The sequence below is a fragment of the Leucoraja erinacea genome, chromosome 16 (genome assembly GCF_028641065.1).
Source record: "Leucoraja erinacea ecotype New England chromosome 16, Leri_hhj_1, whole genome shotgun sequence".
Taxonomy (NCBI): Eukaryota; Metazoa; Chordata; class Chondrichthyes; order Rajiformes; family Rajidae; genus Leucoraja; species Leucoraja erinaceus.
The window spans coordinates 39,200,809-39,227,973 of NC_073392.1; the positions used below are offsets into that span (position 1 = coordinate 39,200,809).

The following is a 27,165-nucleotide window of genomic DNA, read 5'->3' on the forward strand; positions in this document are numbered from 1 at the left end:
TGCAAAAACCCATTCCTCCACATTGTTCAAATGGATATTTTTGAATTTCGAAAACTTTGCATATCTTGCTTTCTTTGTCCTTTATGTACTATTCCTTACAAGTAGAAGGGGCTGTCCCATAGCGGGGACCTAATTGGCGAGTTTAGAAGAGTTTGCCTTCGAATCATACTCACAGCATGGTTGACACAAGGTCCTAGGAGGCCTCATTGTAACTCTTCCTCATGCTCGAGAGTAGTCTCCGTGTACTCGAGGCCTCAGTTAGGTCTAGGCGTATTTTTTAGCATGTTGAAAAATGCCCACAAGTAAAAAAGGTCGCCATGGAAAAAATTGATGTTATTTTTACTCGTAGGTTTAGTCAAAGTAGGTCATAGTAGGTCGGCAATGTTAGTCGTAGGTAATCAAAGGTAACCAAATGTAGTCGAGGGTAGTCGTAGATAGTCTTCAACATAGTCGAAGGAGATCGAAGGAGGTTGTCTTCACTCTCCACTATTCGGTGTCCAATTTTCCCGAAGCTAGTCGAAGCTAGTCTTAAACATAATCAAAGGAGTCTTCTACATAGTCGAAGGAGGTCTTCAACATATTCGTAGGAGTTTCACTACATAGTCGAGGAAGGTTGAAGGAGGTGTTCTACTTCGGCGATACAACATGACCATGACACGTTTTCATACTCTCCTAAACTCTTCTACACTCGCAAATTAGGTCCCCGCAGTGGTATAGGCCCTTATGGGATTGGCTTGGACTGATATGAGGAGTTCTTTTTCTCTCAGAAGGCTTTTAATTCTCTGTGGCTGAAGGCTATGAATGTCAGCTACTTAAAGAGTCAGATCAATGGATCTTTGGGCAATTAAAAAACGGCAGAATTTGGACGGAGGATGGAAAGTTATGTTGATCGAGAAGACCAATCTGGATCTTATTGAGAGTCGCAGATACAGCTCTTTAGCTAACTGCCACCCCTTTTCCTGTTTCAGGTGAAATTTTGCACATAAGGAAATTTTGGCCATCTGTTTCACAATCCCTATGTAAACACTTTCCTCACATACTTCTACAAAATTGCACGCTGCCTAATGTTATCCCCTGCTGGACAGGGAGTGTGCACTCACACATTGGTAAACAAACACAGAGTGCTGGACTATCTCAGCGGGTCAGGCAGCATCCCTGGGGAACATGGACAGGTACGTTTCGGGTCAGGTTCCTTCTAGAGCCTGATTGAGGTGGTGGAGAGGGAAAGATGGAACAGAAGTGGGGACAGTTCACCCAGAGCATAGTCGGTACCTGGAACCAGCTGCTAGAGGAACCAATAGCTGCTGATACAATTCCCGTTTTCAAAATACATTTGGACACATATATTGTGTAGGAAGGAACTGCAGATGCTAGTTTAAACCGAAGATAGACACAAAAAGCTGGAGTAACTCAGCGGGTCAGACAGCATCTCTGGAGAAAAGGAATAGACAATAGGTGCAGGAGTAGGCCATTTAGCCCTTTGAGCTAGCACCATTATTCACTGTGATCATGGCAGATCATCCCCCATCAGTACCCCATTCCAGTCTTCTCCCCATATCCCCTGGCTCTGCTATATTTAAGAGCCCTATCTAGCTCTCTCTTGAAAGTATCCAGAGAAGCAGCCTCCACTGCCCTCTGAGACAGAAAACTCACAACTCTCTGTGAGAATAAGTGCTTCCTCATCTCCGTTCTAAATGGCTTACCTCTTATTCTTAAACTGTGGCCCCTGGTTCTGGGCTCCCCCAAATTCGGGAACATGTTTCCTGCCTCTAGCGTGTCCAAACCCTTAATAATCGTACATGTTTCAATAAGATCTCCTCTCATCCTTCTAAATTCCATAGTATAGTACAGATAGTACAGCCCAGCCGCTCCATTCTCTCAGCATATGACAGTCCCACCATCCCGGGAATTAACCTTGTAAACCTACGCAGATTACACCTTGTAAATAGGTGACGTTTCAGGTCTGAAGAATGGACTCAAACCGAAACGTCACCTAATTCCTTTTCTCCAGAGATGCTGTCTGACCCGCTGAGTTTCTCCAGCATTTTTGGGTACCTTTGATTTTCCAGCATCTGCAGTTCCTTATTAAACAGTAAATAATGTGTATCTTCTGAAAACCGATTCAACAGTATCATAAATCCACATATACCACAGCATATATGCAAAACTTCTGAAAATCACATTAATAAACATTTCAAAAGCTGGTGCAAATGTTCATTACTACATTTAGCTCTTTATACAACATTCTGAATACTGCAAATCATTAATGAAACAAATTGGATTAGAAACCTGACTGCTGCATCTAAAAGTGCAGAGAATCAGTGCAATAAAGCTTTGTTTAAAGTATAGATTCTTACACTTCCTGAACACCTGAAAAATCATATATCGTTTTTTTTAACTTACATGGTCATATGAAAGGAAGGAACCTATTTCCTTTTTGAAAATCCCTCACAGAAATTGAGTCATAGTCATCAAATCATATATTGATACTGCGTGGAAACAAGCACTTCCAGCTCCACTAGTCCCACTTGCCCACGTTTGGCCCATAACCCTCTAAACCTGTCCTATCCTTGTACTTGTCTAACTGTTTCTTAAACATTGGAATAGTCCCTGCCTCAACTATCTCCTCTGGTTGTAGCACATTCCTTAAGGGCCTGTCCCACTTGGGCAACTTAATCTGTGAGTTCTGGCGAGTTTGCCCTTGACTCATACTCGCAGCATGGTCGACACGAGGTCGTAGGAGGTCTTCGTGACTCCATGCTCGAGAGTGGTCTCCGCGTACTCGAGGCCTCAGCTAGGTCGCGGCATTTTTTTCAATATGTTAAAAAATGCCCGCGAGTAAAAAAAGGTCGCCATGGAAAAAATCGATACTTTTTTACTCATAGGTTTAGTCGTAGTAGGTTGGCATGTTAGTCGTAGGTAATCGAGGGTAGTCAAAGGTAGTCAAAGGTAGTCGTAGATAGTCTTCATCATGGTCGAAGGGAGGTCAAAGTGAGATAGAAGGAGGTCGTCTTCACTCTCCACTATTCGCTGTCTAATTTCCCGAAATTAGACGTGGGTAGTCGAAGCTAGTTTTCAACATAGTTGAAGGAGGTTGCAGGAGGTCTTCAACATAGTCGAAGGAGGTCTTCAACATGTCATTTTTTCAAACTCTTCTAAACTCGCCAATTAGGTTGCCCAAGTGGGACAGCCCCTTTACACCCACCACCCTTTGTGTGAAGAGGTTACCCCTCAGGTTCCTATTAAAACAGTAACAAGGTTTCTTTAGTGACAAAAACAGAGGTTGCTAATTGAGGTAAATATTCCATAAAACCTTTGTATGGAGTCACGGGCTGTATGATCAGAATCTCTTCCTCTTATCATATTTTACAATTTCAAAGACTTTGCATTACGTGATAGGGAGGATAAACACACAATGCTGGAGTAACTCAGCGGGACAGGCAGCACCTCTGGAGAGAAGGAATGGTTGATGTTTCGGGTCGAGACCCTTCCTCAGACTGAGTCAGGGGAGAGGGAGATACAGAGATAAGGAAATGTCAGGTGTGAGACAAAGGGGATGGAGATCAATGAAGATCATTGTTAGCTAGGAGAAGGTAACAACAAAGCAAACGGAGATACAATGTAAACAAGGACATTCAGACCAAAGATCCTATAGCAGATCTTTGATTCAGACTAGTCGGAGAACTGGGAAGGGGGGGTCAGGGAGGATTTTATTTCTCCATTATAACCCATCCCCTACAAACAGAATAAAGGATTGGTAAGTTAAGATTGATATGAGGAGAAATTTATTTCACTTAAAAGACTGAATCTTATCTAATCCTCTTCAGGGCTCCGTGATAGCATTCTGCCGGTGCCATATACCCTCCTAGTCAAGTCAAGCCCCTTTTTATTCTATAGCACATTTATAAAACAACTCTCGTTGACCAAAGTGCTTTACATTGGTGGAGGTACTAACGTTATACAACATTGGTTCATAGATTACGCACATACATAAATACATACATATACTCCCTAAGAGGAGGTCACGAAAGGCTTAAGAGTAAAGATGAGTTTTAAGTCTCGACTTAAAGGGGTCGATGGAGGGGGCAGTTCTGATGGGAAGGGGGATGCTGTTCCACAGTCTAGGAGCTGAAACCGCAAAGGCGCGGTGGCCCCTGAGCTTATGCCTAGACCGCGGGATGTTCAGTAACCCCAAGCCGGCCGATCTGAGGGACCTGGAGGTGGTGTGGTGGGTAAGCAGACTTTTGATGTAGGTGGGGACAAGCCCGTTAAAGGCTTTGTAAACATAAAGAAGGATCTTGAAATTTATACGGAACTGCACAGGGAGTCAGTGGAGAGAGGCCAGGATCGGGGTGATGTGGTCCCTTTTTCGGGTGCCCATCAGGAGTCTTGCTGCGGCGTTTTGGACCAGTTGCAGGTGGGATAGGGAAGATTGGCTGATGCCAGTGTAGAGGGAGTTGCAGTAATCGAGGCGGGAGGAGATAAATGTGTGGATGATCTTTTCGAGGTCGTCAAACTGGAGGAATTGTTTTATTTTAGCTATTGTCCGAAGCTGAAAGAAGCTAGCTTTTACCACGGCATTGACTTGTTTGTCAAATTTCAATGCTGAGTCGAATATCACGCCAAGGATTTTGACGTGACGTTTGAGTAAACCTAGCACTGTGATCTGACCCATTCCTGTTGTCCTGCCCTATCCAGCAGGCTGCCAATTGGCCATGTAACCTGTAGGAAGGAACTGCAGATGCTGGTTTAAACTGAAGACAGACACAAAAAGCTGGAGTAACTCAGCGGGTCAGGCAGCATCTCTGGAAAAAATGAATAGGTGACGTTTCGGGTCTTGACCCGTTTCTCCAGAGATGCTGTCCGTCCGTGGGACCTGTTGGATGCCTGGTTACTGTGCGGTCTCAGAGCCCAGGCTTGCAGAAGTGATTCTGGACCTGAAAACCGAGCCACATTCATTTCTGCTTCAGTGTTGATATTGAGTTCAAGTAAGCTTCAGCAGCAAACACCCTCATCAGTAACACGACATACAACAGATCTCGTGTCAAAGTTTAAAGCGATTACTTATTTTTTTTTGCATTACGCTGGAACAGTATTTCAAAATACCTCAACCTTTCACAGGGGATATGTTTAATCACAGGATATACAGAACGCAGAAGTGCAAACTATATTCAGAACCCGTTGCATTGAAAACCCCCATTGTAAATTGAGCAGTAAGTGGCCTGCTCCACAATCTAACACTGTTGTATGAGTGGAACTCTCAGGGGACTGCACCAGAATAACAAAACTGAATAGCACTGCAACCTTTCTGCACCCCCATAAGAATAATTCCACAATTGTTCCTCAATTGTACTTCATTACCATCTGAGATTTAGAAAGGTAATTCTTGTGAACCTTATATCTAGAGAGACTGGATTCATTTCCTGGTTTGTTTAATCCATAATATAAATCCAATCCAAGTTTGTTTCTGTATCATTCTGTTGCCTGTGCTCTGGATCTCTGCTCCGTGGCTTGTCAGTCAGCGCAAGGTGTGTGTGCAGAACGAGTGGTGTGAAGGGAAAGCAGGATGCAATAGTGACAATCTACTGCACACATAGATTTTACTTCGGAGTCACGTGAGTGACTGCGTGAAGACCCCGTCCAGCACGCATGCGCGACACATAGCGTCTCACGCAGTGCACAGCGACGGACAGGAGTACGAGCTTTCCCACAACAATTTGAAAACGGACCTTCAGGTAAGCAAGTCTTACTTTGAGGACATGGTGTTTTTGAAACCCTGTTCTGCTTTATTTTAAATAGGAACAGAACAGGGAAAACACCAAGGAAGGTGGTTCCCCGTCGGTCTGCTATGGACCAGGAGGGTTCCAGCAGTGGGGGGCGACCGGCGGCACCTGGACCGCACAACGCAGCGGTCCACAGTCACCGACAGCATTCCGAGCCGAGCCCAGCGCCGCTAGCACAGCTCAAGGGAACTGTGGCGACCAACCGCAGCGGGCTGGATACGGACACACGGAAGTCGGACCGGCCGGTTCACTCAGCAGAGCCCGGCACGGTAGACTCACCGCCCGAGAGCGGCAAAAGGTGACTGTTTCAAGCCTTATGGAACGGCTCATGGAGCAAAAGCTCCAGCAAGACTTGCTCCGGGAGATGGGGCAAGCTCGCCAAGGGAGCACAAACACTCCCGCTCCAGTGCACTAACAAGCACTGGCCATCGCATCTCCCTCAACAGAGGGGAGCGTTGGCGACCAGGGCTGGGCTGGTCAAGAACAGGGGTCACTGGTTGAACAAAATTGGGAGTATGCTTGCGGTACAGGACCAGGAAGAGCTGCTGAGTGTGATGAACCGCTACGTGGCTACACCGCGAGCGGAACGGCCGTTACAGCCTAAACTGGCGACCAGCTTACTACTTGTCCTTTAGACCTCTCCAAGACAGGTAGTCATTGAGGCGTTGGACTTATTCACGCCTCCCCCAAAAATTGCATTTGCTCAATCTTGCCTGCCATTACAGGGGGTACATTGAGCAGGGTCTTGGGGTGAGCCAGTGCTCACAGCGATGGTTCTTGATGTTTGACTGCCCTCCCTGACTGTCTGCTGCCGTTGTGTCAAAAAGTTAAGGACCCAGTTGCAAGTGCCAGTGTCCACCTTCAACAGCTTCAGCTTCTCCACCAGCTGCTGTGGGATGATTGTGTTAAAAGCGGAGCTGAAGTCTATGAAGAGGATCCTGGCATAGGTATTCTTCCGGCCGAGATGTGATAGTGTGAGGTTCAATGTTGTAGAGACTACGTCCTCTGTGGACCGGTTAGCTCTGTAAGCGAACTGCAGTGGGTCCAAATCGGCAGGGAGACAATTTATAATGTGCTGCCTTCAGCTTGGGACAATGGGAATCCATCCCTCGACTGGGTGTTGAGTCCAGGCAGAGAGCAGAGATTGAATATACTCACACATGCAGGCGTTTTGTAAAGATGCATGCTGTATAAAACTATATCTGATGATGGAAGGAAGGTCTTTGTGGAAGCAAGTGAAAATGGTTGGCTGCAGACACAGCGCTGAAGAACAAGTGGGACAGGGAGACCGACAATCTACAACTGCAACTCCTTTTATTATCCCAGGTATCAATCCACCCATTGGAATGCTTTCCCCTCAAGGCCTGTTGAATGATTTTTACCTGGACTCCTTGAATGTCATACTCGTGCCTTAATGTCGAGGGCAGCTACTTTCACCACCCCTCCTGAGTTCAGCTCATTGGCCCATGTTTAGATCAAGCCCGTTTAAGGCCAAACTAAACTCGGGTGGCACGGTGGTGCAAGCGGTAGAGTTGCTGCCTTACAGCACCTAGACCTGGGTTTGATCCTGACTACACAAAAAAAGTAGTTGCGGTTGTTGGTTGTAGGTCTCCCTGCCCCAGGACATCACTGCAGTTGTCCTTTAGGACAGCGTCTGCGGAGTTTGCACGTTCTCTCCGTCACATGCGTGGGTTTTCTCTGGGTGATCTGGTGTCCTCCCACACTCCAAAGACGTACAGGTTTGTAGCAAATTGGCTTTGGTATTTTGGACAATTGTAAATTGTTCCTAGTGTGTGTAGGATAGTGTTAGTGTGCGGGGATCACTGCTTGGTGCGTACTTGGTGAGCCGAAGAGCCTGTTTCCGCACTGTATCTCTAAACTAAACACAAGCTGGGCGTCAGTGAGGTTATTGGTGAGTAAAGGGCCTGTCCCACTTGGGCGTCATTTGGGCGCCATCGCGCACCATGCGTGCATAATGCACATCATGTGCATGTCACTACAGCCCCCCCCACGCTGTGTTACAGATGTATTGTGTACCTACAAAACTTGTTGGATTTAATTATTTTTTTATAACATGAATTCCTCGTGCAATTAGAAAACAAATTCCCTATCTCAAATTTTTTTATAGAGGGTGGGTGTCTGTTTCTAGAACTGCTATATTAGAGGTGTTCACTGTAATTGAATGTAGTAACTAAAGGAATGGGTGGCGTTTTGGATTGAGTCCCTTCAGTGCCATAGTATCATGTTGAATGATCTCATAGACTTTTCTATATCCAATTCTCTGAATTATTTCTTGATGTCATGTGGAGTGAACTGAATTAACTGAAGGGAAATGAAATGGATCATCCACTCAACACAACTGGATGAATGTGGTTCATAAATTCATGACAGGAGTAGAATTAGGCCATTCAGCCCACCGTCTACTCCGCCATTCAATCATGACTGATCTATCTTCTCCTGCCTTCCCCCCATCATCTCCTTCCTCAAGGAACATCCCTTAAAGGGGCTGTCCCACTGTGGCGACCTAATTGGCAAGTTTAGAAGAGTTTAGGAGATTTTGGAAAAGTGACATGTTGAAGACCCCCTTTGACTATGTAGAAGACCTCCTTCGACCTCCTTCGACTATGTTGAAATCTAGCTTCGACTAGCTTCGGGAAAATTGGACACTGAATAGTGGAGAGTGAAGATGACCTCCTTTGATCTCCTTCGACCTCCCTTTGACTATGATGAAGACTATCTACGACTACCTTTGACTACCCTCGATTACCTATGAATAACATGCAGACCTACTATGACCTATTTTGGCTAAACCTAAAACCTAAACCTAAAGTAAAAAAAGTATAGATTTTTTCCATGGCGACCTTTTATTTACTCGCGGGCAATTTTCAGCATGTTGAAAAATACGCCGCAACCTAGCTGAAGCCTCGAGTACGCGGGGACTACTCTCGAGCATGAAGGAGAGTTACAAAGACCTCCTCGGACCTCGCGTCGACCATGCTGCGAGTACGAGTCGAGGGGAAACTCTTCTAAACTCGCCAATTAGATCGCCGCAGTGGGACAGCCCCTTTTATTCTGAGGCTGCGACCTCTGGTCCAAGACTCTCCCACTAGTGGAAACATCCTCTCCACATCCACTCTATCCAGGTCTTTCACTATTCGGTAAGTTTCAATGAGGTCCCCCTCATCCTTCTAAAGTTTCAGGTCTCCCCCTCATCCTTCTAAACCACAGCGAGTACAGGCCCAGTGCCGTCAAATGCTCAACACATGTTAATCATAGGTTCTGAATGCTTCAGCCTTCTCTTTGACCCTCGCGTAAGGATGGAGATATTCTTGTAGCTGCCTCCTCCAGTAAACTGTTTAGTTTCCAATGAACAAATTGTGTGCTTCTCCTGCTAATCAGCAGAGGAAACTGCACTGTCCCAAGATACATGAGGGGAAGAAATATTCTTCCATAATTGGGTAGTACAAAATGTGTGATACAGTCAAAACCGTCAGAAATAGTACCTGCCTGAAGAAGGGTAGTGAGCCAAAAGGTCATGCAAGATGGACTGTGCATCAACATAGTCACCTGAGGAAGCTGCCACCAATCCTCTGAGCATATTCCTTAGATAGACACAAAATGCCGGAATAACTCAATGGATCTGTCAGCATCTCTGGAGAAAATGGAATAATGAAGTTTCGGGTCGGGACCTTCTTCAGCAGATTCTTTATTTTGTTTGCTAGATCACATCAGTGTGAATTTCTGTATTCCCACAAAACATTTATTAGCCACCGTATGGATACCTTGCTGTCACTAATATCACCAGGTACGGGCAGAGTTTTAAACATTTTGTGGACACTGTTTCTTGTCGAGGCACAAAAAGCTGGAGTTACTCAGCGGGTCGGGCACCAGTTCCGGAGAAAAGGAATAGGTGATGTTTCGGGTCGAGACCTTTCTTCAGACTCAGGGTCTGTTCCTTTTCTCCAGGTCCAGGGTTACTCCAGCTTTTTGGGTTTATCTTCAATGTAAACCAGCATCTGCAGTTGCTTCCTATGCTATTTCTTATATGATCCATGAATAATAAATCGATCCTCACCCCTCTTCGCCCAGTTGCCTGCATTGCCAAAAACACACATGAGAATTTGGGATGTCACTGGGTGCCTGGTGTGGAAGGCCAATTTTCCAGGGTTGCCCTCTAGGGCAATTCCTAAATTCCTAAAATCTCTAGGAATTCTCAGGAGATGCCAAGAAGAAAGAGAAAACTCACGGGAACATTGAACAGTTTTATTGGTCAATTGATCCGAAAATGTATTCATTAAAAAAAGATTATAAATAAAGGTTGTTTGACATCTAAACAGTCCAAATGGTGATTGAGGTTCTTTCTAAATGATTTAGGAGGACAGAGAATAGAGGGCATTGGTGCGTTGTTAGGCAAATGGGGGAAGAGTGATAAGGGCTTGGGCATGGCATCATGTTTGGCACAGACATTGCGGGCCGAAGGGCCTGTTCCTGTGCTGTACAGTTACATGTTCTATGTCACCTATCCATGTTCTCCAGACTCCAGAGATGTTGCCTGACCCATTGAGTTACTCCTGCAATTTGTGTCCTTTTTTTGTAAGCCAGCATCTGCAGTTCCTTGTTTCTGAACAAGTACATAAAGTACTTCACTTCTGAAACTCAGCTGCCAGAGACTATTATATAGTATTAGCCAAGGAAAGCAAATCTCCCGCATATTTTAACATTTTGCCATTTTTTACGAGCAGCCAGCAGAGTTACAGCATCCAATGGAAATCATGTCATTGGTTATAGATTAATTTCTGCATCCTGAAAATGTGCACAATTCCTTCGTTTATTTTAGATTAGTTTAGAGATACAGCATGGAAACAGGCCCTTTGGCCCACCGAGTCCCCTCTGACCAGCGATCCCCGCACACTAACACTATCCTGCACACACTAGAGACAATTTTACATTTATGCCAAGCCAATTAACCTAAAAACCTGTATGTCCTTGGAGTGTGGGAGGAAACCGAAGATCTCGGAGAAAACCCTTTGTTATATTATCAGTGCAATCCAAATCCTCGTGGTGTAAACTCCGTTCTAGTGTAACTGGCTGGCAAGGTCCCTTGGTATTCAATAATCTGTGGCTGTGGATGTTGTTAATCGAAAAGGAAGTAGTGTAACCAATGAGTAGGAAACTGATTTGTTAATAAGGTACAGAGAGGAGAAACGAAGGTACACAAAATTGCTGGAGAAACTCAGCGGGTGCAGCAGCATCTATGGAGCGAAGAAAATAGGCGACGTTTCGGGCCGAAACGAGGAGAAACAATGGGTTAGGGTTCCGTTCACTGGTGTTACCAGCATTGGATCTGTACCTGGTGACATTATTAAGTCCTTGGAATAGATGGATGTTATCCAAGCTTAATGCCGACAATGTCCGTACAGTAATTAATGAGAACAGCAACCTTACGAGAAATATTGGCACATTGTGAATGAGCAGATTGTGGGTGTTTAATGTGAAGGAAAGAATAGATGTTTGTTTTGGACCTACCAAACATAATTTCCAAACATTTAGAAAATATTCCGAATTAGGTTCATGGAGATTTAAGGCCCACTCAATTTTAAATACTAAAATTTAATGTACAGTTAATGTATGAATGAATGAATGATTGATTGAATGAATGAATGGATGAATGAATGAATGAATGCATGCATGATTGAATGAACAAGTTTATTGGCCAAGTATTCACATACAAGGAATGAGATTGGTGCTTTGGTGCTCCGCCCGCAACTGACAACATGACATACAGTGACAGTAATGGGCCTATCCCACTTAGGCGACTTTTTAGGCGACTGCAGGAGACTTTGCAGTCGCCACATGGTCGCCACATGTTCGCGGGTGGTTGCCGGGCAGTTGCCTTCATTGTCATGAGGAGTTCCCGCATTCTGGGAATTAGTCACGGCCTCATTATGGTCGCCGAGAATTTCTCAACATGGAGTGTAGCGAGAATTCTCGTGCCGTAGGTGGGTCTCAAGGAGGTCCTAGTGGGTTGCCAGGAGGTCCAAGATTCTCGGAGGTTCTCGTAGGTTGGAGCCGGTGCTGACCGGTGAATTTCATTAGCTCATTGGGGGAAGAAAAAGCTTAGCAGTAGTTTTCAGAACCAAGGAACCGACTGGTAATGTTAAATGTCTGCTGAACTTCACAGCCGTGTATCTCTGGCTTCTTAAAAGTTGTCTCTACTCCTTCTCCCCCCTCTCCCCCCTCTTTTAAAGGACTTACTGTACACTGTGCTTTAGCTGTCTTAATTACAACGCCAACCTTCCTGTTCATCGCGGTGTGTGTCTGTATCACCTTGGCTTTGCACAGTGGGAATTTTATAGACAGCGCTCTCCGCTTGCCCTGGCCCCCGCCTTTGCGGTGTGTTGTGTGTGTGTGTGTGTGTGTGTGTGTGTGTGTGTGTGTGTGTGTGTGTGTGTGTGTGTGTGTGTGTGAGTGTGTGTGTGTGTGTGTGTGTGTGTGTGTGTGAGTGTGTGTGTGTGTGTGTGTGTGTGTGTGTGTGTGTGTGTGTGTGTGTGTGTGTGTGTGTGTGTGTGTGTGTGTGTGTGTGAGTGTGTGTGTGTGTGTGTGTGTGTGTGTGTGTGTGTGTGTGTGTGTGTGTGTGTGTGTGTGTGTGTGTGTGTGTGTGTGTGTGTGTGAGTGTGTGTGTGTGTGTGTGTGTGTGTGTGTGTGTGTGTGTGTGTGTGTGTGTGTGTGTGTGTGTGTGTGTGTGTGTGTGTGTGTGTGTGTGTGTGTGTGTGTGTGTGTGTGTGTGTGTGTGTGTGTGTGTGTGTGTGTGTGTGTGTGTGTGTGTGTGTGTGTGTGTGTGTGTGTGTGTGTGTGTGTGTGTGTGTGTGTGTGTGTGTGTGTGTGTGTGTGTGTGTGTGTGTGTGTGTGTGTGTGTGTGTGTGTGTGTGTGTGTGTGTGTGTGTGTGTGTGTGTGTGTGTGTGTGTGTGTGTGTATGTGGTGTGTGTGTGTGTGTCTCTGACAGTCGCCGTTCCAGTTGTGTTTTTCAGGCGACAGCCGGCAACTTGACAGTCTCAGGCAGTCCGCTGAAAAATCGCCTAAGTGGGACAGGCCCATTAGGAATGACACATAAAACATTAAACATTAATAATAAAACATTTTTGATTAAACTAAGTTATATTTTAAAATTATTGTTAGTTATCCTAAAGCCCCTGTCCCACTTAGGAGACCTAAACAACAACCTCTGGTGACCTTGCCCACAACCCAAAAAAAAAATCAAGGTCGAGGTGACCTGCAACCTCCTACCACCTCCCACGCATATGTTGAAAACCTTCCTCGACTATGAAGAAAACCAGCTTCGACTAGACCTGCGACTAAAAAACTATCGATTTTTAAAACGGCAACCTATTTTTAGTCGAGGCCGGTTTTAATCATGATGAAAAAATAGCAGCAACCTAGATGAAGCCTCGACCATGCGGAAACCACTTTCGACCATTAGGGAGAGTGACCAAAACCTCCGGTGACCTAATGGAAACCTTGGGTGGCGGGCAAGGTCACTGTTTAGGTCTCCTAAGTGGGACAGGGGCTTGAAGAGGCGGTGATGCAGAAGTGGGTTAGGCTGTAGTTATATGAAGCTCTATAACACATTTTTGCCAAGGACATGACAGTGATGTAACTGGTGAAATAATACTGAAACGAGCTTTAATGATTCAGAAACATTTGTTCACATGGATTGCAAAACAATTTAAAGTCAGTGAATTAAATTGGTAACGTTAATGTACTTGTATGGAGGGAAACTGCTGCTTTCACCCGGTCCAGACAAAAAGTGACTCCAGACTCACAGCAGATGACTGGAAGGGAGATGCAGTATGACATGGTAGGGAAAACAGAGAAGCGGAGTATCATTTAAAAGTTAGACACAAAAATGCTGGACAGGCAGCATCTCTGGAGAGAAGGAATGGGTGACGTTTCGGGTCGAGACCCTTCTTCAGACAGATCATTTAAAAGTTGATAGACTGGAAAGTGCTGGTGTACAAAAGGAGCTTGCTGTCCTATAGACCAACGAATGAAAGCAAACATCCAACCAGAGAATGATGATAAATAGCATGTTGGCCTTAATTTTCTGGAGCTTTTGAGTATAAAAAGTAAGAATGGCTTGCTACGACTAAACTGGGCTTTTGGTGAGATAGCACTTGCAGTGTTGCTATGGTCTTCTTGTCTAAGCAAGAACATCCCTGCTAGAGAGGAATTATTGTAAAGATTCACCTGGACTGCCACAAGAGGAGAGATTGGTGTGATTTTTTCCTATAGTCACTGGAGTTTAGAATAATGAAAGATCTCATTGACGTGTACATTGGTCTGACAGGACGAGGCAGATTGTATGCAGAAAGGCTGTTTCCCTTGGCTGGTGTGTCGAGAATGTGGGATCAAGTTTTAGTATGTGGGTAAGACATACAAGAATGAGATAAGAGGACATTTATTCACTTAGAGCTCGCAAACTTGTGGACTCTACCACAGAAGGATACCAAAAATATTGCATATACTGTAGGGTCTCGACCTGAAACACCAATTTCCTCCAGCACTTTGTTTTTTTGCTCAAGTTGCAGGAGGTGCTGTTTTACAGCTCCATTGACTTGCCCACAATGCTGACCTTGCCTGCAGTCTCTGCCGTTTGCATGCCCTCCCTGTAACCTCGTGCGTTTCCTCTCGGTGCGCCAGTTTCCACTCAAATCTGAAAGACGTTCGCTATAAATTGCCGCCAGTGAGTAAATATTTGAGTAAAGAGTGAAGAGCTGGTATAGTCACACTCATAGCTCACGGAAACGGGTCCTTCAGCCCAACTTGCCCATGCCGATCAAGATGCCCCGTCTTCTTTGGCCCCACCTGTCCATGTTTGGCCCATATCCCTATCCTTAAATCTTTCCTACCCATTTACCTGGCCAAATCTCTTTTAAATATTATTATAGTATCAGCCTCAATTATCCTCTCTGGCAGCTCACCCCATATACCCTAGGTGGACAAAAATGCTGGAGAAACTCAGCAGATGCTGCCTCACCTGCTGAGTTTCTCCAGCATTTTTGCCTACCTACGATTTTTCCAGCATCTACAGTTCTTTCCTAAACATCCCATATACCCTACTCTTTCCGACTTAACAACATCTTTCCTAATGCAGGGTGACCAAAACTGAACACAATACTCCAAATGTGGCCTCACCCAACGTCTTGCACAGCTGTAACAAAACACCCCAACTTCTATACGATATCCTGGCTGACGAAGGTCAACGTGCCAAGATCCTTCTTGACCACCCTATCTCCCTGTGACACCACTTTTAAAGGGCGCCTAGATCCCTCTTGTCTATAACACTCCCCAGGGCCCTGCCGTTCACTGTGAAGGTCCTACTAATCACCTTTGCTATCTACAATACCACCCACTTTAGTGTCATCTGCAAACGTGTACAGCAATGGGGCCCAACACTGATACCTGAGGCACACCACGGGCCTCCAGTCTGATAAGCAACCTTCCACTCTCACCCTCTTCTTCCTTCCATACAGCAAATTACCTATCCAGTCAGCTAACTCCCCCTAGATCCCATACGACCTAACCTTCCTGAGCAGCCTACCATGTGGAACCTTATCAAACGCCATGCTGAAATCCATATAGACAACTTGATGATCCGAATAGTTTCCCTCTAGGATGTAGAGAAATAAGATATGAAATAATTAGCTGCATTCGATACGCGATCGAATAGTACAATGAGTTGAAATGCAGGCAGAGGCACCTGATAAATAACATGCTTGACCTGGGAAAAACATACACAACCTAAACCAACATTCCCAGTAGGGAACAGGCACGTAGTTTTGTCCTGGAAAAAATATTAAATATAAACATTTATCTGCAAGGAAGGGGAAATCAGTGCAATATTCAGAATCAGGTGCCTTCATTTTAAAAACTATAGCTGCAGTGACTCACAGGGTGATTTTATGTAAGCCTTAAACTGTCTTTCAGTTAAATCCCATTATACATTAATTACCAGCAAGAGTGTTCTGCTGACAGGAGAGAGCAGGGGTTAACCACTAAGTAACAGCAGCTGAATACTAAACAGTGCAAATGTCTAATACAGCAGATGCAGCGGGACTCCTAATACACCCAAGATGTGCTTGTCAGGAACACTTACTGGAGCATCTTAATGAAGTGTCTGTTTCATTCTTGCGTTCACTGTCACACTGATGCAGCAACTGTTGTTGGGGAGTTCACCATATTTTAGTTTAGAGATACAGCGCGGAAACAAGACCACCGAGTCTGCGCCAACCAGCGATGCCGCACACTAACACTATCCTACACACACTAGGGACACTTTACACATACACCAAGCCATTAACCTACAAACCTGTACGTCTTACACGTGCGGGGCTGTGGAGCGGCCAGCCGCGGACGGCGGCACTGAACTTTAACATCGGGGGCCTGGGATCTCTCGCTGAGATCGCCAGTGGTGGAGCTCCGTCCAGCTTCGGAATCCTGTTGGCTTCGGAATCCGAGGTCTCCGCTAAGGAAGCGGCTGTTCCAGGCACCCCGAGCCACTGAGAGGGTTCTCCAGACGCCGGAGCACCATCACCTGGTGAAGAAGGGCCTGTAACCATCGGTCCCCGTTGGTGCCTCAATGGGCCCAACTATGGTGGTGGACAATGGGGAAACTTTGTGCCTTCCCTCACAGTATCTTGTATCCTTTTATCTTTATCTGTGTGCTGAGGAAACCGAAGACGCCTGGTGTATGTGATAATAAATGTCCTTTGTATCTTGTATCCTTTGTGTGGGAGGAAACCGAAGATCTCGGAGAAAATCCGCACAGGTCTTGGGGAGAATGTACAAACTCCGTACGGACAGCCCCCCGTGGTCGGGATCGAACCCGGGTCTCTGGCGCTGCATGCGCTGTAAGGCAGCAACTCTACCGCTGCACCACTGTGCTGCCTATTAACTATTGAAAAGCACCATGAAGGAAAGAGGTGCTGCCATCCATCTTATGATTCCACTCAGGAAAAGCTACCTTGCTGAATATCACTGGCCCAACTTGCTGGGCTGATCCATGCAGAAATTGGATGAATTTGCTCCACCTGTACCAGCGAACAAGCATCAAGAGCCCGCGATAGCTTGGCACAAATAACACATGGGTTAAGATAAAGCAAGAACCAGATTTGAAAATGGCATTGGGGCTCCTGCATGTTTTCATCTACAGTAACTATAACTCCCAGCTTACTGAGACAATTTATTAAGATGAAATCTGTGCATTTTAAACAGACCGTTAAAATATAACACACTCATTTGTAGGATGTACAAAGTTGAATAAATTTTGGAGTGATATATTTGATATATTTACAAAGATTTTCAAGTCAAGAATAGAACCCAAAACGAAATGGATTATATTTGGAATAATAGGAGAAGATACCAATTTAAATAAAGATCAAAATGTTTTTTTTAATTATGGGTTAATAATTGGAAAGAAATTGATACTTAAATTTTGGAAAAATACAACCACACCAACGGTTAAAATGTGGATTAGGAATATGATGGACATAGCACGCCTTGAAGAAATGAGACTCCGACTAATAGATAAATATGACCAATTCTTAAGGAGTTGGTCTCCTTTCATCGACTTTTTGGAATCATGTGATGCAGCTATAACTCCCGTAAGATTGCTGATTTCAGTTCATGACGGGGATAGATCTACATCTCCGAATACAGATTTGAAAAATTCTCTTTTAAGGGGCCTTCTCTTCTATTTCTACTTTCCACTTTCTCTCTTCCTTTTTTTATTTTTTATATACACACTTCACGTTTTTCTACTCTCTACCATCTATTTTTCCACGTTTTCCCCTTTCTATTGTTTTCTTTTTCTTGTCCTGCTTACTTCCTTCTCATAACATAAAACTAGAGGTTGTACATAGAATGGATTACGGTATTACATAGTTGGCACCTAAAATTAGGTGCCACTGTACTGTTTTGTGCTGTATTAACTTCTAATAAAATAAACAAAAAAAATAAAAAAAATAAAAAAAATAAATAAATAAACAGACCGTTAAATTAATGAAGGATTGCAAATGTACAAATATGAGAAGCGATAGATTGGGGAAACTGAGAAACAAACATTTAATGAGGACTTTTAATTAATCTTGCTTTGAGAGGAATGGATAGTGAATGGGCTCCACTCTTTGAAATGCAGTGAAGGGGATCTGCTGGGTGTCACTTCCTTACCTGCCTGGGTGAAAATGGGTCGACTCACAGCTCATAAATTGGCTTACTATGTGGATGCCAAAAGGAGGTCAAATTCTACAGGTCAGATCACATGGAACATACAGCTCAAGAAAAGGCTCTTCAGCCCACAATGTCTGTGCCATACATGATGCCAAGACCAACTCCTCACTGCCTGAACATAATCCATTCTGGCGGTGGTGGCCTGAGTCCGGGGTTCGGCCACGGGCCAGCGGCTGCGTCTGTAGGACCGGTGGGCGGCAGCTCAACCACCCCGGGCCGCGGTGATTGAGCCACGGGACTGAAATATAACATCGCCCGGGGGGTATCGCCTCAGTGCAGAGGGAGAAGAGGAGGGAAGAGACTGCAGGCCTAAGACTTTTGCCTCCATCACAGTGAGGAGATGCTGGGTGGACTCACTGTGGTGGATGTTAATATGTGTTTATTGTTGCTTTTATTGTATTATATGTATGACTGCTGCAATTTCGTTCAGACTTCGGTCTGAATGACAATAAAGGCTATCTATCTATCTATCTATCTATCTATCTATCTATCTATCTATCTATCTATCTATCTATCTATCTATCTATCTATCTATCTATCTATCTATCTATCTATCTATCATCCTTCTATCATCCTTGAGGGCAGCACTGTGGCGCAGCGGTAGAGCTACTGCCTTACAGTGGCAGAGACCCAGGTTCGACCCTGACTGTGGGCGCTGTTCTGCACGGAGTTTGTACGTTCTTCCCGTGACTTGCCTCGGTTTTCTCCGAGATCTTCGGTTTTCTCCCGCACTCCTAAAATGTACAGGCTTCTTAAGTTAATTGACTTGGTATAAATGTAAATTGTCCCTAGTGTATGTTGGATAGTCTTAATGTGCGGGGATCACTGGTCGGTGCGGACTCGGTCGGCCAAAGGGCTTGTTTCCACGCTGTATCTCTAAACTAAACTAAAAATGTCCATCCATCCCTTCCATATCCATGTCTTTTAAATGCCATTATTGTATCTGCCTCAACCAGCCGTCTTGCAGCCGGTTCCAGGCACTCAGCACCTCTGTGTACAAAAAACTGCACCCGCACATCTATATAACTAAAAGTCTGATGTTGTATGTGAATGTGTGTGTGTGTATAATCACATCTTCGCAAAAAATCTATGCGGTAACAATAAATTGTTTACATATTCCAGTAGACATTTTCCCCCTGGAGTCCAAATTCGCCTTATCGGAAAATTTAATGCTTTATTTCTCGAGTTATTACTGGAATTGTTCAAAAATCTGACAAAACTTTGAATTCGAAAATGACTGTCTTTCGCTGATGACGTCACCATCCGTCATCCTCGCGCTGCGAGTGACGTCACACCCCCGATGACTAGACCCCCCCCCTCTGGTAATTCAAAAGATGCAGAAAGAACGAACAAGTTGGGCCCTGTACTCGCCCCGGGTTGGCGCATGGTGGGGAGGTTGCTGCCGCAGGCTGGACCTGTACCTGGGCAGAAGCAGAGCCTGCTGGAGCTGGAATGAGGGGGTATTGCATGCCCCCCAACTCTCAATCTCTACCCCCCCCCTCCCTTTCTCCCGCGCCCCTCCCTCTCCCCCTCTCTGCCTCCCCCCCCGCTCCTTCTGCCTGCCCCTGCCCTCCCTCTGCCCCTGCCCTCTCTCTACCCCTGCCCTCCCTCTGCTCCTGCCCTCTCTCTGCCCCTGCCCCTGACCCCGCCCTCTCTTCTCTCTAACCTCGCTTGCGAGTTGGGGGCTATGCATGAGTGGATAGGATGGGGGGGTGGGGTAAAAGGAGCTAATGAATAATATTAATATAATATCAAGAGGGGTGGTTAGTGCGTGTGTGTGTGTGTGTGTGTGTGGGGGGGGGGGTGGTTATTGTGTGTGTGATGCTGCAGGCCCCCCCCCCCCCCCTCAACCGCGCATTGAGGGGGCAGGACCCAACGGGGCTCCCTTGGCCTAGTCTCCTTTAAAAGTTGTCCGCTCACCTTAAAGCTGTTTCAATGGATCTATAAAGTTGCACGTGGATTCCAATATTTGCAATTTTAACACAAATTTTGTTCCATATGCAATGACTTTGCTGATCTACCACCAAATGACTTTGCTGATTTAACACTATTTATTTTCTTACATTCACCCCATAGTTTTTGATTCCATTAATATCTAGAAATCTATTCATTTCCGTTTTGAATGTGAGCAATGATTGAGCCTTCATTCCTCTTCAGGGTTAAGAATTCCAAAGATTCATCACTAATCCAAAACAAATTCATCTCATTTCAGGCCTCAATGGTCTACTCCTTGTTTTTATACTGTCACTGTTATTCCTGGACTGCTTCGTAAGAGGAAACGATCATTCCTTCTTCTTCCTGCTGCTGTCTGGCAGAAGGTACAGAAGCTTGAAAACATGCACGGCCAGACTCAGGAACAGCTTCTTCCCCTCTGTTATCAGGCTTCTGAATGGCCCTTCCATTAGCTAGGGTGCCATGTTTCACCACCACTACCCACGTGTAGACATTGGACTTTGTCTGTGGAACTGGTGGGCTACAATGCTGAGAACTATTTTCTGCACTTGTAATTGAGTTTGATTTGATTGTGTTTATGTGTTTATGTGTGGCATATCTGATCTGTTTGGATAGCGAGTAAAACAAAGCTTTTCACTGTACCTCAGCACACGTGACAATAATAAGCCTAAACCCACCCAGCTGAACACTATGAGATCACCTCTCCTTCTTCTAAACCCTAAAAAAAGAGGCCTCAGCTACTTAACGTCTCCTCATACAGCAAATTCACTGTCCCAGAAACTGTTCTGGGCAATGTCTGTTGTGCTTCCTCCAAAGTAAATATATATATTTTACAGATCAATAACCCACAGCTGTACGCTACATTGCAAATGGGATCCCACCAGGGCCTCATCTAATCATAGTAAGTTACATAAAGTCCAACATTGCATTTGTGCAGGAAGGAACTGCAGATGCTGGTTTCCACTGAAGGTAGACACAAAATGCTGGAGTCACTCAGCGGGACAGGCAGCATCTCTGGAGAGAAGGAATGGGTGACGTTTTGGGTCGAGACACTTCTTTAAACTCGACCTGAAACCATTCCTTCTCTCCAGAGATGCCGCCCGTCCCGCTAAGTTACTCCAGCATTTTGTGTCTATCTTCAGCATTCCAATTGCCGACTGCACCTGCAAATCAGCTCTAGGTGATTCATACAACAGGAACTCAGGACCATTGCCTCATCTTTTATCATTGAAAAAATACTTTAGTGTTTAGTGGATAACCTTCCTCTTTTCCTCTTTTAACTTCCTCTTAACCTTGCTTCATCTGTCCCGTTGATGCCACTCATTCAGCTTGTTGTATTTCATTGAAGGTTCTATGTTTCCACATCATTACTCATGTTTCCATTTGGTTTCCAATAAAGTTTGAAATGTCACACTTAATCCACACTGGGGATATAGATTGCAGAGAGCAGCGCTGAACCACTACCTACCTCAGTGGTGATCCTCGGACCATCCTTGATCGGACTTTGTTGGCTTTACCTTGCACTAAACGTTATTCTCTTAGCAAGTAAATGGCTCGATTGTAATCATATATTGTCTTACTGTTGACTGGTTAGCATGCAACAAAAGTTTTTTCACTGTACCTCGGTACACGCGACAATAAACTAAACTGAACTGATAGATTGTGAGTGTTGGGGCTCAAACATTCGTCCCTATGATGCCCCATAGCAATTATTCATTCTTACTCTTTGTTTCCTTTCCATTGACCAACCAAACCATGTGAGTACATTCTCTTCAATTTTATGTCTTCCTGTGTGACTTCCCTTCAATGTTAACTATGTTCGATCAACATCCGAAACTGACATCATTTAATGAAGACGCAGCCCAAGCCATCACACCTCGAGATTCAGGACACTTTTTTAAAGCAGTTATCAGGGAACGAAATCATCCTATCGCAACCAGAGAGCGGTCCTGAACTGCTATCTACCTCTTTGGTGACCCTGTGTGGTGGGGTGGTTATTGTGTGTATGATGCTGCAGGCTGCACCCAACCCCCCCCCCCCCCCCCACCGCACATTGAGGGGGCAGGACCCAACGGGTCCCACTTGGCCTAGTCTCCTTTAAAAGTTGTCCGCTCACCTTAAAGCTGTTTCAATGGATCTATAAAGTTGCACGTGGATTCCAATATTTGCAATTTTAACACAAAGCCATACGAAACAGGAGCAGTTGGAGATTTAATCTCCCCAGTCTGTTCCATATGCAATGACTTTGCTGATCTACCACCAAATGACTTTGCTGATTTAACACTATTTATTTTCTTACATTCACCCCATAGTTTTTGATTCCATTAATATCTAGAAATCTATTAATTTCCGTTTTGAATGTGAGCAATGATTGAGCCTTCATTCCTCTTCAGGGTTAAGAATTCCAAAGATTCATCACTAATCCAAAACAAATTCATCTCATTTCAGGCCTCAATGGTCTACTCCTTGTTTTTATACTGTCACTGTTATTCCTGGACTGCTTCGTAAGAGGAAACGATCATTCCTTCTTCTCCCTGCTGCTGTCTGGCAGAAGGTACAGAAGCTTGAAAACATGCACGGCCAGACTCAGGAACAGCTTCTTCCCCTCTGTTATCAGGCTTCTGAATGGCCCTTCCATTAGCTAGGGTGCCATGTGATTCACCACTACCCACGTGTAGACATTGGACTTTGTCTGTGGAACTGGTGGGCTACAATGCTGAGAACTATTTTCTGCACTTGTAATTGAGTTTGATTTGATTGTGTTTATGTATGGCATATCTGATCTGTTTGGATAGCGAGTAAAACAAAGCTTTTCACTGTACCTCAGCACACGTGACAATAATAAGCCTAAACCCACCCAGCTGAACACTATGAGATCGTAATCGTAATCTTAGAGTTGCTAGTTGTTAACCTAACTCTATAGGAACTAATGAATACCCGACAGAAAGCGGTATGCTCTTAAGAGTACATCTGGGCATTCTTGGCTATAGCACTAAACATACTAATAATAAGATTTTGTTATATGCAGACGATGTACTTTTATATATTACCAACTCTCAAGTCAGTATCCCAAATATATTAAACTTCATAGAACAATTTGATTCCTTCTCAGGGTATAGAATAATTTGGAACAAAAGTGAAATTATGCCAATAAAACCTCAAGACCCTTCACATCTCCTAAAATTTCCCTTTAGAATTGCCACTGAAAAATTTAAATACTTTGGAGTTTACATGACAGGAAAATATACCTCTCTATTTTTGTGCTCAGAAAGAATATTCACGCTTCTTCTAATCTCCTAAGAGAATGTCCATCCATCAGGACCATAGTCAAGTGATCACAATGAAGGACCATCATTTTAAGGCATTGAGAAGAGGATTAGAAAAGATACGAGGTAATACATTTTAATACATTTTCACTCGGAGTACACTGGGGATGTTGACTGCAGTGCCTGAAGGGCGTTAGACATGGAAGCTCATATCACATTTGAAAGGCTCTTGGATGTGTAGTTCAGAAATGAAGAGCATAGGAAACTATCTACCTTTGGCTTGACATCAGTAGTTGGAAAAATACTGACATTTTCATTAAACAATGTGCTTTTAGGATGTTGATTGAACAGAGTTAACATACATTTATATAAGGAAATCATCTTTAATAAAGATACTAGACTAAGTGGGACCCGTTTGGTCCCGTTCCCCCAACGCAATATTCCACCACTCACCCATTCCCGCAATGCAAAACGTTTCTCCAACGCAATATTCCAACACTCACCCATAGCCCCCTATCCTGCTCCCCCACTCCTCATCTCCCCCCATCCCACTCCCCCACTAAACACAATGTTTAAATAACATTAAACAACAATCGTCGCCCTCTCCTCCTCCCTTCCCCCACTCCCCCCACTCCCTCCCTCCACTCCCTCCCTCCCTCTCGTTACAACAATGTAACAAATCTCTCATTACACTGGTCTTTGTTAACATTTTAACGGATTTTTTTTAAAAAGGGCAATCTTTTATGTAAATGAGATTCGGGGTCCCATTATGACGTCATAAGCTGCTGTCAGTGGAGATGCAAGTGAATTTTGTCAAACTGGGGTTTTGTGAAGTTTAAAATGTGAATAACTGGTAAAATATACCATCAATTGGAACAAAACTTGATACAGCACACCACAGGACAATGGTGAGTAAGGTGGTCCAACAATTGTAGCGCTATCGTGTACCGTTTTGGAATAATTTCAGGACATCACAGACAGACAGACAGACAGACAGACAGACAGACAGAGCCAGACAGACAGAGACAGACAGACAGACAGACAGACAGACAGACAGACAGACAGACAGACAGACAGACAGACAGACAGACATAGAAACAAACAAGATGAGGGTTTTAGTAATGTATAGTTATGGTAATTTGTGGGGAATTCAGTCTTCAAAGACCCAGTAGAGGCACCAGTGGGGATTTTGATCAGGCATTGGGATTTTGGCTAGAGTCAAATGGCAGATATCAGTTGGAAGGTAATGGGCAGGCCATGGTTGGGCAGAGATCGTTGGGGGCAAGAGTCAGATACATTTTAGAAGGATGAGAGGATATCTTTTATTGAAATATATGATCAGTATCCCTTAAGGGTTTGGACATGCTAGAGGCAGGAAACATTTTCCTGATGTTGGGAGAGTCCAGAATCAGGGGCCACAGTTTAAGAATAAGCCATTTAGAACAGAGATGAGGAAAAACATTTTCACACCGAGAGTTGTGAATCTGGGGAATGGATATGGGGAGAAGGCAGGAACGGGGCACTGATTGTGGATGATCAACTATGATCACAGTGAACGGCGGTGCTGGCTTGAAGGGCCAAATGGCTTACTCTTGCACCTATTGTCTATTGTCTATAGAGTTAGTAGGGAAATTCTGCATTGAGGGGGACTAGTGGTCAGTGGTGGGTTCCAGGAAAGTTGGAGGATGGTGCCCAGTAGAAGTAAAAACAAAGAGTGGAATATCAGTGATAGGTCACCTGTGGATCAAAGGGGATTAAGTAAGAACTGCAGATGCTGGAAAAATCGAAGGTAGACAAAAATGTTGGAGAAACTCAGCGGGTGAGGTAGCATCTATGGAGCAAAGGAATAGGTAACGTTTCGTGTCAAGACCCTTCTTCTGTCTCATTGTCTGTACTTATTCGCTGCTAGCCTACAGCTAACTATGACCTGTTTCCTTTATCATCGTTACCTTTTTGCATCTCTTTCATTCATTTGCTCTATTTCTTCTACATCACCATCTATTTCTCTCATTTCCCTCTCCCCTGACTCTCAGTCTGAAGAAGGGTCTCAACCCAAAATGTCACCTGAAATTCCATTTCAGCAGAGATGCTGCCGGACGTTGGGAAGGGATGGATAGAGAATCCGAAGGAGACCTGCAACGGAGGCCAACTACCCAGCTGCTACTCAAGGGTGACACATTGGCGCAGTGGTAGAGCTGCTGCCTTACAGTTTTAAATATCTGGGAGTCCGCATCTCTGAGGATATGACATGGTCATCACACGCCTCAGCACTGGTGAGTAAGGCAAGGCAGCGCCTTTACCACCTCAGGCAATTGAGGAAATTCAAGTGTCTCCAAGGAAACATGCTTCTACGCAGCGGCGGTGGAAAGCTGAAATACCATCTGGTTCATTGCTTCAGCAGAGCTCTGCTGCGTTCGGCCGAACGCACTATGGGAACTTTCACTTACCCCCCTGCAGGAACTATACAACAGGAGGTGCAACTCCAGAGCAAACAAAATCATGAGAGACCTCTTCCACCCCTGCAACAGACTGTTCCAGCCGCTACGGTCAGGCAAACGACTCCGTTGCCATGCAGTGAGAATGGAGAGGTTGAGAGAGCCAGAACTACTGTAAATGCCTTTTCTCACAGGGACTAACTATACAAGGGTGAATACATTTGTTTGGTTGTTTTGTTGTTTGTCTTTTGTTCCGCGAGCATTGCCACTTTCATTTCACTGCACAGTGTGTATGTGACAAATAAACTTGACTTGACTGCCTTACAGCACCGGATACTGGGATTCAAACCTGACTACGGGTGCGATCTGTACGGAGTTTGTGTTGGTTTTCCCCGAGATCTTCGGTTTCCTCCCACATTCCAAAGATGCCCAGGTTTGTAGGTTAATTGGCTTGGGAGAAATGTAAAAAAAATTCCCTGCTGTGTAAGGGTAATGCTAATGTGTGGGGATCGCTGGTCGGTGCGGACTTGGTGGGCCTAAGAGCCAGTTTCCGCGTTGTATCTCTAAAACTAAAACTACCACTTCACTGAACTTTAAGCAGACCTGTTCAGCCAGATCTCCTTTGAGTTGCATAGGCAGATCTTGCAAGCTGAATGAAGACTGCCTCTGTGTGAGTGACCAGCCCACACAAGTGACATTAGAGCATGTGTGTGATGTCGGTGTCACCCTGCATGTGTTGGTTACCTGCGTGTGTTGTGTCAGATGTACCGAGGTTCTGGATGGAAGAACAACTACTTTCCTTTAATATTCTTATCTTTTGAAATTGGAAATTACGCAACTAATCTAATTTGTGCATGTGCATCGTGTTCTCCCTGTGACCATATGGGCTTCCTCCTGGTGCTCTGGTTTCCTCACACATCCCCAAGATGCACGGGTTGGTAGGTTAATGTGCCACCATCAATTGCCCACAATGTGTGTGTGTGAGAAGAGGCAATGTTGCAAGAATAAAATATCATCAATGTAAGATTTGTATCAAATGGGAGCTTGAAATGGGCTTGGTGTGGCCAACTGTGCTGTTTGTGTGTGTATTACCATGCTGGCCTTGTCTTCATCTGATGAGAATTGATTTAGTAAAATGTCACATGGTTAAATATTATTTAATTTGGTGCACTTAATAAAATATTGGTGTTAAATTAATTGCAGTTTCTCTCAGTAAGATGCACTGGTATGGAGACATAGAAAAAGTAGAAAAATAGGTGCAGGTGTAGGCCATTCGGCCCTTCGAGCCAGCACCGCCATTCAATATGATCATGGCTGATCATCTAAAATCAGTATCCCGTTCCTGTTTTTTCCCCATATCCCTTGATTCCTTTAGCCCGAAGAGCTAAATCTAACTATGCATGATTAACTTGACCACATTAATCCTCATAAGAATAATCTAC

At 44.6% G+C, this 27,165-nt stretch overlaps 2 protein-coding genes across 2 annotated transcripts in view; one reads left to right on the plus strand and one right to left on the minus strand.

The window, feature by feature from the left end:
- syn2b (synapsin IIb) overlaps nt 1-27,165 on the minus strand; it is a 393,937-nt gene that overhangs the window by 88,922 nt on the left and 277,850 nt on the right. The gene's annotated exons all lie outside the window — the stretch shown is intronic.
- LOC129704849 (metalloproteinase inhibitor 3-like) overlaps nt 1-27,165 on the plus strand; it is a 47,478-nt gene that overhangs the window by 3,017 nt on the left and 17,296 nt on the right. The window lies entirely within an intron of this gene.